Raw genomic sequence first — 18,846 nt, forward strand, 5'->3', positions numbered from 1 at the left:
AAGGTCACTTCTCAACCTCCGACGCTCTTATAAAAGAAATCCCAGCCTATTCGACAGCCTGGGTGGCATGGTGGCTCAGTGGTTAGCACTGCTGCCTCACAGCGCCATGGACCTGGATTCAATTATCAGCCTCGAGCAACTGTGTCTGTGGAGTTAGCACAGTCTACAAGTGTTTGCCTGGGTTTCCTCCCACTATCCAAAGATGTGCTGGTTAGATAATTGGCCATGCTAAATTGCCCATAGTGTTCAGGGATGTATAGGTTAGATGGAAATGTAGATTAATAAGGTTGGGGAATGGGTCCAGGTGGGGTACTCTTTGAAAGGTTGGTGTGCACTTGTTAGGCCAAATGGTCTGTTTCCACACTGTGGGGATTCTGTTCAGCCTCTTCATATTACTCAAACCCACCACTCACAATAACATCCTTGTAAATCTTTTCTGACCCTCTCCAATTTAATAATATCAGTCTTATATCAGGGTGACTAGAAATGCACACAGTAGTCTAAAAATGACATCACCAATGTCATGTACTAACATAACACGATGTCCCAATGCCTATACACAATGGTCTGAGCAATGAAGGAAAGTATGTCAAATGCCTTTTTTTAACCACCCTGTCTACCTGTGATGCAACTTTCAATGAACTTTATGCCTGAACTCTCTGTTCGACAACACTCCCCAGGAAGTTAATGTACCATTAACTGTGTACATCCTCCTCTTGTTCGTCTTACCAAAATGCTACATCTCGTATTTATTTAAATTAAAATCCACCTGCTATGACTCACCTTTGGTTCATTCAATCAAGATCCCTTTGTAATCTTCAATCACCTTCCTCACTGTCTATTTTACCACCAATTTTGGTGTCATCTGCATAATTAGTAATCATGCTTCTTTTATTCTCATCCATATTGTTGATATAAATGACAAATAACAGTGGATCTCTGTGGAATACCATTAATTACAGGCATACAGTCCAAAAGAAATCCTCCACCACCACCCTCTGTCTCCTACTGTAAATCTGAATTTGTAACCAATTGGCAAGTTCACTCTGAATCCCATGTGATCTAACTTGACTAACCAGTCTGTCATGTAGAACTTTATCAAGCACCTTACTAAAGTCCATATGTCGACAACATCTACTACTTTGCCCTTATCTATCAATTTGGTCACATCCTCTAAAGACTCAATCAAGTTAGTGAGCCATGAATTCCCATGCTCAAATTCACATTGTCTATTGCTAATCAGTACTTTCCTCTCAAAATTCTTCTCCAACAGCTTACCCACCACTGATGTCAGACTTACTGCTTTTTAGTTCCCAGGCTTCTCCTTACAGCCTTTCTTAAACAAAACCACATTAACCACTTCCAATCTTCTGGTACCTGACCCATGGCTACAAATGATCCAAATATCTCTGTTATGGGCCTGGGAAGTCATATTTTATAGCTCTTTGGAGTATTTTATTCATTCATGGCAAGTCAGCACTATGTTGCCCATAATTGTTTCAAGGTCAATTAAAATTCAATCACATTACTGTGGGATCTGGAGTCATGTAGGCCAGACCAGGTACAGATGGCACATTGATAACTGGCAGTGACTACACAGTTACCATTATATAGTTCAAAGAAAATTACTGCACAGGAACAGGCCCTTCAGCCCTTCAAGCCTGGGCTGATCCAAATCCTCTATCTAAACCTGCTCCCTGTTTTCTAAGGCTCCGTACCCCTTTACTTCCTCTGCCTTTGACCTCTAATAATTGAGTCCCCCACTCTGGGAAAAAGTCTCTGTCTACACCACTCATGATTTTGTAAGCCTCAATCAGGTCCCCCCCTCAACCTCTGTCTTTCTCATGAAAATAATCCTAATCTACTCAACTTCTCCTCTTCTTATGCTAGCTTTTCCTCCATTGATTTTATTTTATTGAATTCAGATTTATGGTATGTAATAATGGGATTCAAACTCATGTCCTAAACCATTATCCTGGGATTCTGAATTACATCACCTTCTACTTCCTGGCTATGTTTCTTGACAATATACATTACAGCCTAGTTAAAAAAAAACAACCAGTGGCCATAGTATATTTGGCCTTTCAGAAGTCTTTTGCACACATAGAGGGCAGATGGGGGATAAATGTCAGGATGGGAGGCTATTATTAGCAGGGTGCTATAAGGATCAGTGCTAGAGCCATAGCTATTCACAATCATTATAAATGATTTGGATGTGGGAACCAATTGCAACATTTCCAAACTTGCTGTTGACTCAAAGCTAAGTGAGTTGAGAGAAGAATGCAAGAAATCTTCAGTTGGACCTGGACAGGCTAAGTGAATGTAAATGCACTTTACACCGGCTAGGAGATGCACACTAGTGTCATCAACCATGGAAATGGGATGGGGGGCAAAAAGTTGTGGTCCACATGTGGAGCTATTATATCCTAGTGGGCACTGCAACCTTTCTCTGAGCTGGGTATACCTTGTTCTTTGCTGTGCCCTGCTCCTGCTCCTGGGCTTTCCATTGACCCTGGTCCTCCTACATCTGCCTTCTAAGTTAGGTAGTCACTGTGACCAATATCCTTCCAGCAGCTGAGGCACAAGACTCTTGATGGAATGATGGATGTAAATGGATGATGAAATGAATAAAAACGAAGTGTAGCTGCAGATTGAAAGTGTCTGCTTCACGTACATGCCCTGACAATCTCCCAGCACCCAACAGATATGGATCTGCACTTTTGCCTAGCAAATTGACACTCTCTTCGCCCACGCTGACCATTATCTAAGTCATTTTCCAGTCGAATTCCATATATAGAGAATGGCAAGTGCTGACTAGGAAGGAAAAAAACAAGATGTACAATGTTAGCACATGGTTATGATTTGGAGATGCCAGTGTTGGACTGGGGTGTACAAAATTAAAAATCACCCAATACCAGGTTACAGTCCAATAGCTTTAATTGGAAGCATAGTAGCTTTCAGAGCACTGCTCTTTCATCACCACCTGATGAAGGAGTGGTGTTCCAAAAGCTAGTGTTTCCAATTAAATCTGTTGGACTATAACCTAGTGTTGTGTGATTTTTAAATTAGCACAGGTTTAGGCCTGGACAGGTGTCCTCACAGAGCCTGCATGTCTCCTTTTACCTTGCACTATCCCAATTATCTGTGATTGTTCATTTCTCTCTCTCCATGGGGAGACCCACCACCAAAAACTTTGCCTCCAAATGTTCTCCCTGCACCCCCCCGCCAAACCCTGGCACACTTGTCAAATGCATAAAAGATACAGTGAATTGCTCCCAAGATAGGCCTCTCCAGACTTCTCACATGATTTGATCTGAAATCCAAATCGCATCATTCAGGCCCCTCTAAGATTCCTCTCAATTCAAAGTTTGTGAGAAGATTTGTAGCTCGGGTGCTCGTTGTTGTGGTTCTGTTTGCCGAGCTGGGAATTTGTGTTGCAGATGTTTCATCCCCTGTCTAGGGGACATCCTCAGTACTTGGGAGCTTTCTGTGAAGCGCTTCTGTGATCTCTCCTCCGGCATTTGTAGTGGTTTGAATCTGCCACTTCTGGTTGTCAGTTCCAGCTGTTCATTGCAGTGGTCGGTACATTGGGTCCAGGTCGATATACTTATTGATTGAATCTGTGGATGAGTGCCACGCCTCTAGGAATTCCCTGGCTGTTCTCTGTTTGGCTTGTCATATAATAGTAGTGTTGTCCCAGTCGATTTCATGTTGCTTGTCATCTATGTGTGTGGCTACTAAGGATAGCTGGTTGTGTCGTTTCATGGCTAGTTGGTGTTCATGGATGCGGGTTGTTAGCTGTCTTCCTGTTTGTCCTATATAGTGTTTTGTGCAGTCCTTGCATGGGATTTTGTACACTACATTGGTTTTGCTCATGCAGGGTATCGGGTCTTTCGTTCTGGTGAGTTGTTGTCTGAGAGTGGCTGTTGGTTTGTGTGCTGTTATGAGTCCTAGCGGTCGCAGTAGTCAGGCTGTCAGTTCGGAAATGCTTTTGATGTATGGTAGTGTGGCTAGTCAACGGAATGAGGACATGCCGCAACACTTGAATGTTAATTCAGAAACTCAGCTAACATTCTAGAGATCCAGGTTCACCTCCATAGCAGATGGTGGGATTTAGATTCAATCTTTTTAATAATCTATTGACCACCATGAAACCATTGTCAAAAAAAAAATCTGGCTCGTTAACGTCCTCTAGGGAAGGAAATCTGTCATCCTCATCCTGGTTTGACATACTAGACCCTCTGCAATGTGGTTGACTCCCAACTGCCCTCTGACATTGCTTAGCAAGCCACTCAGTGTAAGGGCAGCTAGAGATAACAACAAATGCTGGCCAAGCAGCAACGTACATATCCAATAGGTGAATGAAAAAAGAAATGTGACTGTTGATGTCTGAGTACTCAACATATACAAAATTGTCATTAAAGTATCATTTCAATTATTCTATCAAGGGGGCCAAGGATACATCCATGACTGATAATAGAATTGATAAACTAGAAAGATTAATAATGTAAAAGAGGAAAGGTAGAAATAATCACAGCCAGATAAAAAGTAAGAAAGTTTCAAAGAGATACTGTAAGTTATTTGCAGAAGACTAAAATTGACTGAATGACAATCATCCCTTGGGAATAATGGTTCACTTCTCTTTTTATTTTACTACTGTCATTGCTTTCTTTCAGTTGAAAAACTGATAAATGCTTTATTTCTGTTGCTGTCTTTTTTTGCAGAACCTGGGCAGCATTGATTTCTTGTCTCTGTCTACCTCATCATCTGATTTATTTGTGACAATGTCTTTGCATTAATTTGAATTAAAAAGGCATTTGTGAGGGTAATCAAAGCTGTAGTTTTCAAAACCAAATCAATTGGTTTAATCTGACATTTGCTAGAGATCATGTAAAGTTGTATGCAAAGTTTACGGAGGATTTGCTTCCCAATTAGTGGCTGCTCAGATTCTCAGTTCCAGCGTGTTCAATGAAAATATCATCCATTCAGAGACTGAAACCTTTGGGAATTGGAAGGCCAAATAGAATTTAACTAAACTAGCTTGCAACGCAGACTACAAGCCATCTGCATGTGGTTCCAGAATCTCAACTTCCAGTTATTCATTTTATTTTTAATGGGAATACACAATGGCTGATTATCATCTTCACCTACTGAAAACAAAAAAAAAATGCTGGTGATCACAGCGTGTCAGGCAGTAACCATGGAGAGAAAGCAAGCTAACGTTTTGAATTTAGATGACTCTTCATCAGAGCTGGAGTGAAGTATGCAGGGGGCAGCATTTATGCAACAGTGGGTGGATGGGGTTTGAGTGCTGGGAGAGGAAAGGTCCTGATAGTTCAGATTAAGTGAATTGAATGTGGGAATGGCAGAAAAGCAGTGTGCCCAACTGCCAGACTAGAAACAATCAGACACTGGAGTGGGGGTAGGGCAGAGCAGACGTAGTGACAAAGAATAAAACAAGCAAAGCTAAAAGAAAGGGAGTGAAATGGTTCACAATTTTAAGGTGTTAAATTCAATATTGAGCGCAGAAGGTTGTAGAGTACTAAGTTTGAAGATGAGATGTTACTTCTCTGGTTTTGCCTCTGATTAGCTGGAGCATTGCAGCATGTCAAAGACAGACAAGTGGGTGTGTGAGCAGGATGCTGTGTTAAGGTTGGGGTCATGCTTGCGCTCAGAGTGAAGATGTCTGCAAAGCAGTCAATCTGTGTTTGGTTTCTCCAATGCAGAGTAAGCCACATTAATGCAGCAAATAAAATTCACAAGATTGGAGGAGGTACAGGTGAAATGCTGCTTCACCTGGAAAGACTGTTTAGGCTCTTGGGAGGAGGTGAAGAGGTGGATGTTGCATCTTCTGAAGTTATGTGGGAAGGTGCTATGGGAAGGGGGAGTGGTGTTGGTGGTCGATGAATGAACTAGACTGTCCCAGAGGGAACAATCCCTGTGAAATGCCAATGGGGGAGTGAGGGGAAGCTCTGTTTGGTGGTGGCATTCTGCTGGAGTTGTCTGAAATGGCAGAGAACGATCCTTTGAAGTTGGAGGCTAGTGGGATGGAAAGTGAGAACACGGGGGACCCGATTATGCTGTTGTAAGTGATCAGAAGGGGAAAGAGTGGAAACATGGGTGATAGGGCAGATGTGGTTGAAGGCCCTGTCAACTACAGTGGTCAGGAAACCCCCGCTTCGTTTGTCAGAGAAAGAGAGCTCAATGGATGCTGAAGCACAGGCATCTAACCACTGAGTGTCTACACTGTACATTTGTACTTGAAAGTGCTATATAATAAGCCCAGTAATCTTGAAAAGCCAGTTGCAAATACTGTTCACAATTATAATAGCATCGATAGTATAAAACACTCATCTTTCTGATTGTTTAAGATTTTATAAAAGTGTTTAAAGCCATGAGGGGTCTGAGCAGACTAGATAGAGGGAAGGTTTTCATACTTGGGAAAAGATTGAGCATGAGAGGGCACATATTACTGTAATTGTGATTAGGAGAAAAAGCCAAAGGGACATGAGTTGAATTTTTTTCTACAATGAATCATTAATGTACTGCATGAGTGGTGAGGCAGCATGAATCAAAGCATTCAAAACGCCTTTGGACTGTTATCTAAAAAGCAAAAATAATCAGGGTTACAGGGAGAAAGTGGCACAATGGCTCTAAACAAATTTATTTGGAGAGCTGGTGCAGACACAATGGCCTGAAAACCCCTTGCTGTGCTGTAACTAATCTGTGATTCTGGAATAAACTTTTAGAAGCAAAAGAATTAGAAAATTCTTCAGCTTCAAATGTAAAGTTTGCAATATTCCAAACCGATGTTTCTGATTTTACTAAAATAATCAGAATCAAGGCAGGTTCAGCACTTTTCAATATTTCTCACCAATGCCTGTATTAATTTGGTTGAAACTCAGGCAGATGCCAGATGGCTGTGAAGGAAAGCAAGACATCAGCAAACTAATTGGGAATGCCCGGTCCTCAGATCTGAAAAAATCTGCAAAATGGCAATGTGATCCTCTCCTATAAGGAGACTAATTTGACCATTGTCTTTTGGTGGGCCATGCAATTTAGATCATAGTGAGCCTAAGATTGAAATTTACCTCCCCCACTGGCATATAAACAAGGCAAGGGAATGCATGATGAGCAATAGAACCATGAGAAGCACTGAGGATCTGTGGGAGTTTGGTGTGCATGTAGACTGTCCCTTGAGACATCAGGATAGGTGGATAAAGTGGTTAACAGGGCATATGGGATTCTTGCCTTTATTGGATGTGGCATAGAGCTTAAGAGCAGGGACTGTTTTAGTGGAACTGCATGAAATGTTGGCTAAGCCACAGCGAGATTATTGTGATCAGTTCTGGAATTCACATTATTGAAGAGATGTGCCATCTCTTCAATAATGTGGATTCCAGATGTGCAGAGGAGATTTACCAGGATAGAGCCTGGAAAGTTTCAGTTACAAAGAGAGATTGGACCGACTGGAGCTGTTTTCCCTGGAGCAGAGGCGATTGAGAGGGGACATGATTGAAGCGTATAAAATTATGAGGGACATAGATAGGGTAGACATGAAGATATGTTTCCCCTTGTTGGAGGAATCAATAACTAGGGGACATAGCTTTAAGTTAAGGGGCATAAAGTTTCTGGAGATGACAGGAAAATCTTTTTCACCCAGTGGGTGGTGAGAATCTGGAACTTGCTGCCAGTAAAGTTGGTAGAGGCAGAGCCACAATTAAGAAAAAATTCGATGTGCACTAGTGTTTCCAAGGCATACAAGGTTATGGGCCAAGTAGTAGAAAATGAGATTAGAATAATTAACTGGTTGCTTTTGACCAGTGCAGATACTCAAAAGATGGTTTTGACCAGGGTTATAGGCTCTATTTCTGTGTTTATGACTCTATGGTTCTATAAGTTAGGCCTCTACCAGAACGAAAAAAAAACCTGGGAATAATGCATGCTGGTTTGACTTGTCTTGTACTCTTCAAAAAGAAGCTCCAGTATGATCAGTACCTTTATTTCTAAGTATTGCTGTTCTTTTTTCTAAAAATTGATTTTTCCCTTTGAGCTGCATTCCTGTTCCCAAAGCCAATTAAATAAATATTTAGGGGTACCATAAAGGTCATGAAAGAGTTGAGAATCCAACAGGAGCCCTGCCTTGTCGCCCTTAGTTTCCACCCACACTAGTTTTGCCTAATAGAGGAGAGGATAAACTCATCCCTTTAGTATCTTATCCTCCTTGTAGATAATCAGAGAGGCATTGCCACATGTGGACAGGCCGACAACAGCAAGGAGATGAGATTACTTTGTTTATTCTTAATTCATTAATTTTGTAATTGCCAACTTATTGCCCAGTGGGCAGTACGTAACTCCTGGTGATTTAGTGCATCGCCTGAAAATTGTCGAATTGCTTACATATCATTAAGCTAACAAAGCTAATGAATCGAGGAACACCGGGCTTATTATAAAGCTGATAACATTCTCCACGTGAGTCTGTAGAATTAGAATTACCTTAGAGCCAGACACACACCCTCCGCATAAACACTCCTAGTCAAATTGGTTCTGTTAAGAATGTGGAATTGTAACGGAGTCATGGCATCCCTGTTATCCAACACTATCAGAAGCTCAATTCAACAATGGCAGAATTAAAGTTGAAACTTAATGATATGTCTGTAGATTCTCCAAACTAATATCTGCGAGAGAAACCAGACTAGAAGTGACTCCAGTACCACACCAATTAAATATTTTTAAAACTCATCTAAAATTTCAAGGTCTTATGATAAATCACCCACGTCCTGAAAAACAATTGAAATCTATGTATTTATCACTTAAAAACCCTCAATCCTTAAATAGATTTCAGTGGCAATTTTTAGTTATTCTTGTACTCTTTTAACCTTGATGGATCACAGATGTTGCATTTACAGTAATATGTTTAGATTTTAGTTTAGATTTTTTTTCTCATGGGAAATAGGTCCAGAACAGTAACAAGGCTAGCCATAGACATGTACCTAAAAATAAAATAAGCTCATTAAAGAGGCACAAAGTCCCTGCATTATCCAGCGTGGAAGACAGCTTGATTCTGATTAAATGCAGAAATTGGAATTTTAATGTTGTCTTGTAAGTTGGCTAGGAGCGTATGTGGTGTTTGGTTGGAGGGTGATGGGGAATTTATGATTACGCAATGTTCAGCATTATTCATGACTCCTCAGGTACTAAAATAGTTTGTGTCCAAATGCAGAATGACTTGGATGATTTGTGGCAAGGAACATTCATGTTACTCAAATGCTAGAAAATAGCCATCTCCAGCAAGAGAGAATCTCAGCATCGCTCTGTGATATTTAATGGCATTACCATCACCGAACCTCCCAACTATCAATATCCTCGGAGTTACCATTGACAAGAAAGTGAACTGCAAGAACTTAATAAATATTCAAAATATCCAAAAAAGCTCGAAAAACAGGCGAATGACATGAATGGGTGGTTTCTCTGGACTCCCTAATGTCTGTCCAGCACCTACAAAGACGCATGTCTGGAGAGTGAAGGAATGATCACCACTGATTGACTGATGCTCAATAGCATCCAGAACAAAGCAATCTCCTTGATCAACTGCCCATCCACCATCTTAAACATTCACCCCCTCCACCATTGGCAATGCAATGGCAGTAGTGTGTACCATTTGACCTTGCTAGACCTCTTCAGCAGCAATTGGAAGAATAAGGGTAACTGATGCAGAGGAACTCTATCACCAGCATGATACTGTCTAAACCACACATATTGAATGGGAACTACTTTACTTCACTGTCGCTTTGTTCAAATCTTGAGCTTCCCACTTAACAGCACTGCAGGTGTCTACTCCATCGAGTGGTTGAAGGCAGCAATTCATTGCCATCTTCTCATGGGTAACTAGGGATGGCAATAAATTCTGGACTTCGCAGCACTGAACAAATATAAAAAAAGTTCTGCGTGTGCCCTTTACTTTCTTATTGCTTATTAGTGTGCTGTAATACAAGGATTAATACATATGACTATACTACATCCTTTAATCCTGAGACAGTGTTTCCAGACAATGTATGTTCACCCATTGAATCATTCCACCTCATTGCAATGATAATATTGATATCCAATCATTGACTTAATGCATTCCTTGCAGGCCACACATTATTTGTCATATAACTTTCATTATCACAGCTCCATTTCTGTTTGCCTTTTCTCATTAGTTTAGTAACTCTTGTACTTTCTCTTCCTTTGAACATTTAAATTGCTTTCATTAAAAGTAGAGATTTATTTTGCAAAAAGCTGAATTATTTTGCCTGGGTGGTTATTTGCTTCTGCTGCATAAAGTTACACTTATTTGTACTCATGTGTTCTGATAATGGAGGTGAACAAGTCAGGATTTCCCAAGTGTATTTATTATTTGAGCATGAGATGAGAATGTTGAAACAATCTGACCCATGGTTTCTATAGCAGCAAAGGGATGGTGACCCAGCAATTACAAGTCTGCTCAGATTGAAACCAGAGTGAGCTTTATGCATGACTGAGCAAATGTCCATTGCCTAATGACAGACGTTTTTTTTTGTTAAACAGTTCTACAACGTTACATTAAATGACAAGATCACAAGACAAGACGTACAACAAGCTTCAGGATCTGGAATGTCATATTCAGCTGTCTGGGCTATGCATGCAGATAGACCCCCTGAAGATAAAATTGACCCATTACCCAGGCCAGGAGTGACCATCTCCAGCCCTCCAGGTTATCTATGCAGTTGGCTGTGTTTTGAGCAGCTTGTGAAACTTCAATCTTTGAGAGAAAATGTCCCATTCTTATACAATTGGATTTGGTTATATATTTAAGAAAGGTGGTAAGGAAAGACCAGAGAATTATAGGCCGGTGAGCCTGACATCAGTGGCAGATAAGTTTTTGGAGGGGATGTTGAAAGTCAGAACTTACATATATTTAGAAAGGTACGGACTGATTATGAATAGTTAACATGGCTTTGCATGTGAGAAATTGTGCCTCACTAACTTGATTGACTTTTTTGAAGAGACGTGATGAAGAAGATTGATGAAAGCAGAGGTATATGTTATCTATTTAGACTTCAGCAAGGCGTTCGACAAGGTTCCTCATGGTAGACTGCTTAGCAAAGTTAGATCACATGAAATAAAGCGAGAACTAGTCATTTGGTTACAATATTGCTTCAAGTTAGTAGACAGAGTGTGGTGTTGGAAGTTTGCTTTTTTGACTGGAGATCTGTGATCAGCGGTGTGCCATTCGGATTGACGCTGAGTCCATTTACTCATGGATATAACTGATTGGGATGCGAATATAGGAGGCATTTGCAGATGACACCAAAATTGGAGGTGTAGTTGAAAGCGAAGAAGCTCACTTCAGAGTACAACAGGTTCTGGATCAGATGGGCCAATAGGCCAAAAAATGGCAGATAGAGTTTAATTTAGATAAAAGTGAGGGACTGCATTTTGGAAAGGCAAATCAGGCCGGATTTATATACTTAATGGCGTGGTCCTGAGGAGTGTGGTTGAACAAAGAGACCTTGGAGTGCAGAGTCATAGTTCCTTGAAAGTAGAGTTGCAGGTAGATGAGATAGTGAAGAAGGCTTTTAGTATGTTTTCCTTTATTGGTCAGAGCATTGATTATAGGAGTTGGGATGTCATGGGCATTGGTCAGACCACATTTGGAATATTGTGTGCAATTCTGGTCTCCTTCCTATTGGAAGGATATTGTGAAACTTGAAAGAGTTCAGAAAATATTTACAAGGATGTTGCCAGGGTTAGAGTGTTTGAGCTATAGGGAGCAGCTGAATATGCTGGGGCTATTTCCACTGGAACGTCAGAGGGTGAGGGGTGACTTTATATAGGTTGTAAAATCACGAGGGATATGGATAGGGTGAATAGTCAAGGTTTTATTTTGCCAGAGTCCATAGGTTTAAGGTGAGAGGTGAAAGATTTAAAAGGGACCTAAGGGGAAACATTTTCATGTGGAAGGTGGTGTGTATGGAATGAGCTGTCAAAGGAATTGATGGAGCTGGTATAATTACAACATTTAAAAGGTACCTGAATGGGTACATGAGTAGGAAGGGCTTAGATATGGGCCAAATGCTGGCAAATGGGACAAGATTAATTTAGGATATCTGGTCAGCATGGACGAGTTGGACCAAAGGGTCTGCATCTGTGCCGTACATCTCCATGATTCCATATGCAGAGTCAAATGTTAAATGGTGTGATGGCTGGCTACATGATGTAAAAGAGTATTCAACTTTATGCTAGGTTTCCAGCAATTAATGTCTATATTCACTTCTTAACAGTCAGTGACATCCTGGATGGAGCAAGTGCTGGAACAGATTGGGGAAGACTGGATGAATTCAAATGAGAATGGATTATGGTGCAACAGTGAGAAAACAAGTCTAAGGGTTTCTGACACAGTCCCAGTGGGCTGTGTGGAGTAGTGGGGAGATGTCCTTTATTGATTAGCAGCTCGGACGAGAGTCTAGATAAACTCTCAGAAAACAATGGTCGAAGATGCCTGTCAAGGTAAATACCACAGTAAATGCCTCACAAGAGGGGTCAAAATCAACAAATTCAACTTCAAATACCAGATTCTTAAAGACATCACAAGCTGTTTTATTGAACACACACCCTTTTAGAGGGATATGGGCTAATCGGAACTACATTAATTTGGTATATCCGGTCGGCATGTTTCAGTGCTGTACATCTCTATGACTCTATGGCTTGGCTGTAACACACAATCAACGTTTGCTGCACTGAAGCATTTTGGTGTCTACCACAATTCTTATTTCTTGGCCTTCATTCCATTCTGCAAGTTTGTTTTCCATCCTGGAACATACATAAACTAATTGACTTTGGTGTGTCACACCTTATCAATGCTCCCTTATCTTGGTTTTGGTGACCTCTTGACCTCGTCATTTGTCATTCTCTGTTAAGCTTTCCAATTTCAAAAGACAATAGACAATAGGTGCAGGAGTAGGCCATTCAGCCTTTCGAGCCTGCACCGCCATTCAATATGATCATGGCTGATCATTCCTAATTAGTATCCTCTTCCTGCCTTATCTCAATAACCCTTGATTCCACTATCTTTGAGAGTTCTATCCAACTCTTTCTTAAATAAATCCAGAGACTGGGCCTCCACTGCCCTCTGGGGCAGAGCATTCCACACAGCCACCACTCTCTGGGTGAAGAAGTTTCTCCTCATCTCTGTCCTAAATGGTCTACCCCATATTTTTAAGCTGTGTCCTCTAGTTCGACACTCACCCATCAGCGGAAACATGTTTTCTGCTGCCAGAGTGTCCAATCCTTTCATAATCTGAAATGTCTCAATCAGATCCCCTCTCAGTCTTCTAAACTCAAGGGTATACAAGCCCAGTCGCTTCAGTCTTTCAGTGTAAGGTAATCCCGCCATTCCAGGAATTGACCTCGTGAACCTCAATAGCCAGAATGTCTTCCCTCAAATTTGGAGACCAGAGCCTTTGGAGCCTTTTGCTCAATGGCTCTCCTAATCTCTATGTTCACTTTCAGTCTATACACTAGAAGTGTATGCTGGAAAGCTTTGATCAATTTCAAGAATATTATGGTTTATTAATTAGAAAGTGGAAAATGAGCTACATCAGGCTGCAGAATGGTAACTGAAAACAACTTGAATAGAATAAGAACACAAAACATTAAGAGACTCAAATCATAGAATCCTCACAGTGCAGAGGGACGCTGTTCAGCCCATTGAGTCTACATCGACCCTCTGCAAAGCAATCTAGCCAGACCCACACCATCTTTGTAACCTTGCATTTCCCAGAGCTAATCCACCAAGCCTGCACATCCCTGGGCACCATGGCAATTTTAGCTAGGCCAAACCACCTAACCTGCATATCTTTAGACTGGGATGGAAACCGGAGCACCCAAAGGAAACCGATGTGGAGAATGTGCAAACTTCCTAAGGGTGGAATCAAACTTGGGTCCCTGGTGCCATGAGGCAATAGTGTCAACCACTGAACCACTGTGCCACCCCTGAAAATCATGGAAAATCGTAAAGTATATTTTTTTTAGTGAATATTTGAAAAATAAGGAATTCCTTGTATATACCAGCCATTGCTGAAAATGTGTTGCTGGAAAAACACTGCAGGTCAGGCAGCATCCAAAGAGCAGGAGAATCGATGTTTCGGTCATGAACCCTTCTTCAGGAAATTCCTTCTTCAGGAAGAGCTCATGCCAGATTCCTGAAGAAGGGCTCATGCCTGAAACATCGATTCTCCTGCTCTTTGGATGCTGCCTGACCTGCTGTGTTTTTCCAGCAACACATTTTCAGCTCTGATCTCCAGCATCTGCAGTCCTCACTTTCTCCTATACCAGCCATTGACAGCTTCAATTGCCTCCTGGTTGAGTGTGGAATTCTGACACATTCTCATCTTCATTTTCAGAAAAAGGCTTCTGGTACTTTGGTTCAACCGCATCCCTCAGCCCAAACACTTTTCAAGGCTATTCAGCCTAATCTCAAAAAAAAACTTTGGCTTTTTATAAATATGCAGCTATCTTGAATCGAATTGCCAACCTTTATATAAACCAACATAAAATCAGGGACATTTTTGAATTACTGTGAAGCCATACTCACAAGGAACTAAAGTTGATTATCTGCGAAATTATTTTTACATCCCTTACTGTCAGCAGAGAAAAGTTACCTTAAATTCAAAATAGTTGTTTCACACATCACCACCACTACAGCCCCAGGTAATTCAGTCAAACCAGAGTTTCCTTTGGTGAATCTGAGAGGATGTAGTCACTATTTCTGCAATCACAGGAAGGAGTTGCCCTCAGGGATGGACAACATTTTGCCACAGACTGTAATGCCCACATTCCATGAAAAAATGAAAAACAAGAATGCAAAATTTGTCAACTTTATTCATACAGGTCAAACCTGACATTACATCAGGTTCAGCTTTACTGGTGGTACACCATTCAACATCGCAATCTCTATCTCAACCCTCTACTGTCTCTGTGTTGGGAGACCCATTTCTCTGATATTGGCCAAGGTACAATTGCCTCCATCTTAGCATCAGGAATGCTTAAATGATTGCCTTCAACCTCTACTACTCCATTCACATACCACCCTCTGTGTGAAAAATTGCCCCTGAGGTCTCTTTTATGTCTTTCCCTCTCACCCTAAACCTATGCCCTCTAGTTCTGGACTCCTCCACCCCAGGGAAAAAACTTTGTCTATTTACCTTATCAATGCCTCTCATGATTTTGTAAACCTCTATAAGGTCATCCCTCAGCCTCCGTCTCTCCAGGAAAAACAGTCCCAGCCTGTTCAGCCTCTCCCTGTAGCTCAAATCCTCCAACCCTGGCAACAGCCTTGTAATTTTTTTTCTGAACCCCTTCAAATTTCGCAACATCTTTCAAATAGGAAGGAGACCAGAATTGAAAGCAATATTCCAACAGTGGCCTGACTAATGTCCTGTACAGCCTCAACATGACCTCCCAACTCATGTACTCAATACTCTGACCAATAAAGGAAAGCATACCAAACACCTTTTCACTATCCTATCTACCTGCGACTCCACTTTCAAGGAGCTGTGAACCTGCGACTCCAAGGTCTCTTTGTTCAGCAACACCCCCTAGGACCTTACCATTTAGTGTATAAGTTATGCTAAGATTTGCTTTCCCAAAATACAGCACCTTGTATTTATCTGAACTAAACTCCATTTGCCATTTCTCAGCCCATTGGCCCATCTGATCAAGATCCTGTTGTAATCTGAGGTAACCCTCTTCGCTGTCCACTACACTTCTAATTTTGGTGTCATCTGCAAACTTGCTAACTATACCTCTTATGCTCACATCCAAACCATTTATATAAATGACAAAAAGAAGTGGACCCAGCACCAATCCTTGCGGCAAACCACTGGTCATGTGGCATCCAGTCTGAAAAACAACCCTCCACCACTACCCTCTGTCTTTTACCTTTGAGCCAGTTCTGTATCCAAATGGCTAGTTTTCCCTGTATTCTGTGAGATCTAACCTTGCTAATCAGTCTCCCGTGGGGAACCTTGTCAAATGCCTTACTGAAGTCCAAGTTGATCACATCCACCACTCTGCCCTAATCAACCCTATTTGTTCCTTCTTCAAAAGATTTAATCAAGTGTTTGAGACATAATTTCCCATGCACAAAGCCATGTTGACTATTCCTAATCAGTCCTTGCCTTTCCAAATACACGTATATCCTGTCCCTCAGAATTCCTGCCAACAAATTGACTACCAACGATGTCAGGCTCACTGGTGTACAGTACCCTGGCTTGGACTTACCATCTTTCTTAAACAGTGGCACCACGTTAGCCAACGTCTAGTCTTCCAGCATCTCACCTTTGACTATCAATGATACAAATATTTCAGTAAAAGGCTCAGTAATCACTTCTCTCACCTCCCACAGAATTCCAGGATTCACTTGATCAGGTCCTGGGGATTTATCCACCTTTATGCGTTTCATGTGATATTCCCTATTTTTTCATTATTGCACACATCATCTAGCACAGTGAAGATTGGGTCCCCAAGGAAAACAATGATATAGTATCCATGATGACAGAAAGTTCTGGGAAGAAGATTGCTACTTTAATAAGGGTAGCTCATAGGAAATGTTGCCGGGAAAACATAATAGAGACCCTGGATTTGCTGAAGAATGATTTGATCTAATCTTTGGAACAGGTCCTAAGTAAACATTAAATAACAGAGCACACCTCAGTTAACAAACAAGGATACCATGAAAGTATTGTGCGAAACACTATTATCAAAGTGCCCTCAAAAGGTTAGAGCCAAAAAGAATCTGCTGGAGACTTACCATTGGTTGGAGTTATGCCCAGCTCAAAGGAAAATGATTGCAGTTGTCAGGACAATCATCTCAACTGCAGGGCATTGCTCCAGGAGCCCCTCAGATAGTGCCCTGGACTCTGATAGATTCAGCTGCTTCACCTATTACCTTCTCTCAATCATAAGTTCAGAAATGTGAATGAGTTCTGATGATTGCACAATATCTATCACCATTCACAATTCCTCAGATACTGAAGTAGTCGATATTGAAATCTGACTTTGGGCTGACAAGTGGCAAGTAACATTTGTGCTACACAAATATCAGTTAATTATCATTTCTAACAACAACAGAGAATCTAATGATTGTCCCTTGACATTTAATAGAATTACCAGCATTGAATCTCCCAATATTCTTGGAGGTACTATTAATCAGAAACTAAATAGGACTAGTCATATAAATATTATGATGAAAAAAGCAGGTCAGAATCTAGGTATCCTGCAGCAAGGAACTCACCTCCTGCCCCTGCAAACCCTATCCACTATCTATAAAGTCAGAAATCACATAACACCAAATTATTGTCCAAAGGTTGATTTGAAATCACGAACTTTCGGAGAACTTTTCCTTTATTAGGTGAAGTCCAACACCAGCACCTCTAAATCATGACTATCTACAAAGAACAAGTCAGAAGTGTAATGGAACAACACCGCCAGCCCCCAAAATGCATTTGCCTGGATGAGTGCTGCTGAAACAGCATGTAAGAAGCCTGCCATAATCCAAGACAAAGCAGCTTATTTGATTGGCATCACATCCACAAAATATTCACTCCCTCCACCAATGAAATGCAGGAGGAGCAGCATGTACCATCTACAGGATGCAGTGCAGGAATTCACCAAGGCACATTAGACAGCACCTTCCAAATGCATGATCACTACCTTCTAGAACGCCAAGCGTAGCAGATAGATGGGAACACCACCACATACAATTCCCTCAGTAAGCCACTCGCTATCCAGACTTGCAAATATATTGCCATCCCTTCAGTGTCACTGGGTCAAAGTCCTGGAATCCCCTTCCTGGCGGCATTTAGTGTGAATCTATAACAAATGAACTGTTTCACACAGCAATTCAACATCATCTTCTCAAGGGAAACTAGAATGGAAAGACATTCTGTCTCAGCCACTAAAGTTCATTTCACCAAATGAATTTTTAAAAAAAGGTCCCTAGTCAGAAATATTTTGTCTCCATAATCTTTTTTTTCCAACAGATGACTCTCAATCATAAAAGATTTGAGAACACCAGTGCTTGTGTTGTAAGTGAAAGGTGGATACATGTTCCTGACAATGTTTGACCAATTTTCTGTCACACTTATTAACTCAGAGACATTATGTGATGCGATAGATAAAGGGAGACAACAGTCAGGGAAGGTACAACACAACCTTATTGAACACTTTATCAAGTAAAAACCATATTTATCAGACTCTACTGCTGTACTTCGATTAAACCCTATCATATCCTATCAATCTCTTCACAGGCGTCTTCAGTCTTAAATCTCTCAGTAAACAGTCTCTAATCGACACTAGTAATCTAATTCTGACTGACACTACTGAGGATTCACTCTGTTCTACCATTGTATTTGAACTGTTTATTTGAAAGGACTGGCAATATGCATTCAATAAGACTGGGACAGGCTGTTCCTCAATCTTCGAGGGTTGGTTGATGTTTCAGGATCTTTAGCCATTGATTTGGGTTCCCCTCTAATCTAAGACTGGTTCTATTCTTTGGGTCATCTCACTGAAGTGGTCACTCTGGAGATGCATTGAAGAATGCACAAAAAGCAGAGCGAGCTGGGATTACAGATTGTCTCTTTTATCTCCCTTTTTGTGTCCTTCTCAAAGATTTTGTGGCCTATGTCCAGCACAAGCATCAGCCAGGGAGAGGATAATCGAATGAGGTGACTACTTTCCACAATTGTTGATTGAAGAAAATGGATTTGAATCTTCAGTGTCAAGTGCTGGCCTTGTTACGCTATGTCTCTGGTCTCTTAC

This window comes from Hemiscyllium ocellatum, chromosome 2 (assembly GCF_020745735.1).
Source record: "Hemiscyllium ocellatum isolate sHemOce1 chromosome 2, sHemOce1.pat.X.cur, whole genome shotgun sequence".
In the NCBI taxonomy this organism is placed as follows: domain Eukaryota; kingdom Metazoa; phylum Chordata; class Chondrichthyes; order Orectolobiformes; family Hemiscylliidae; genus Hemiscyllium; species Hemiscyllium ocellatum.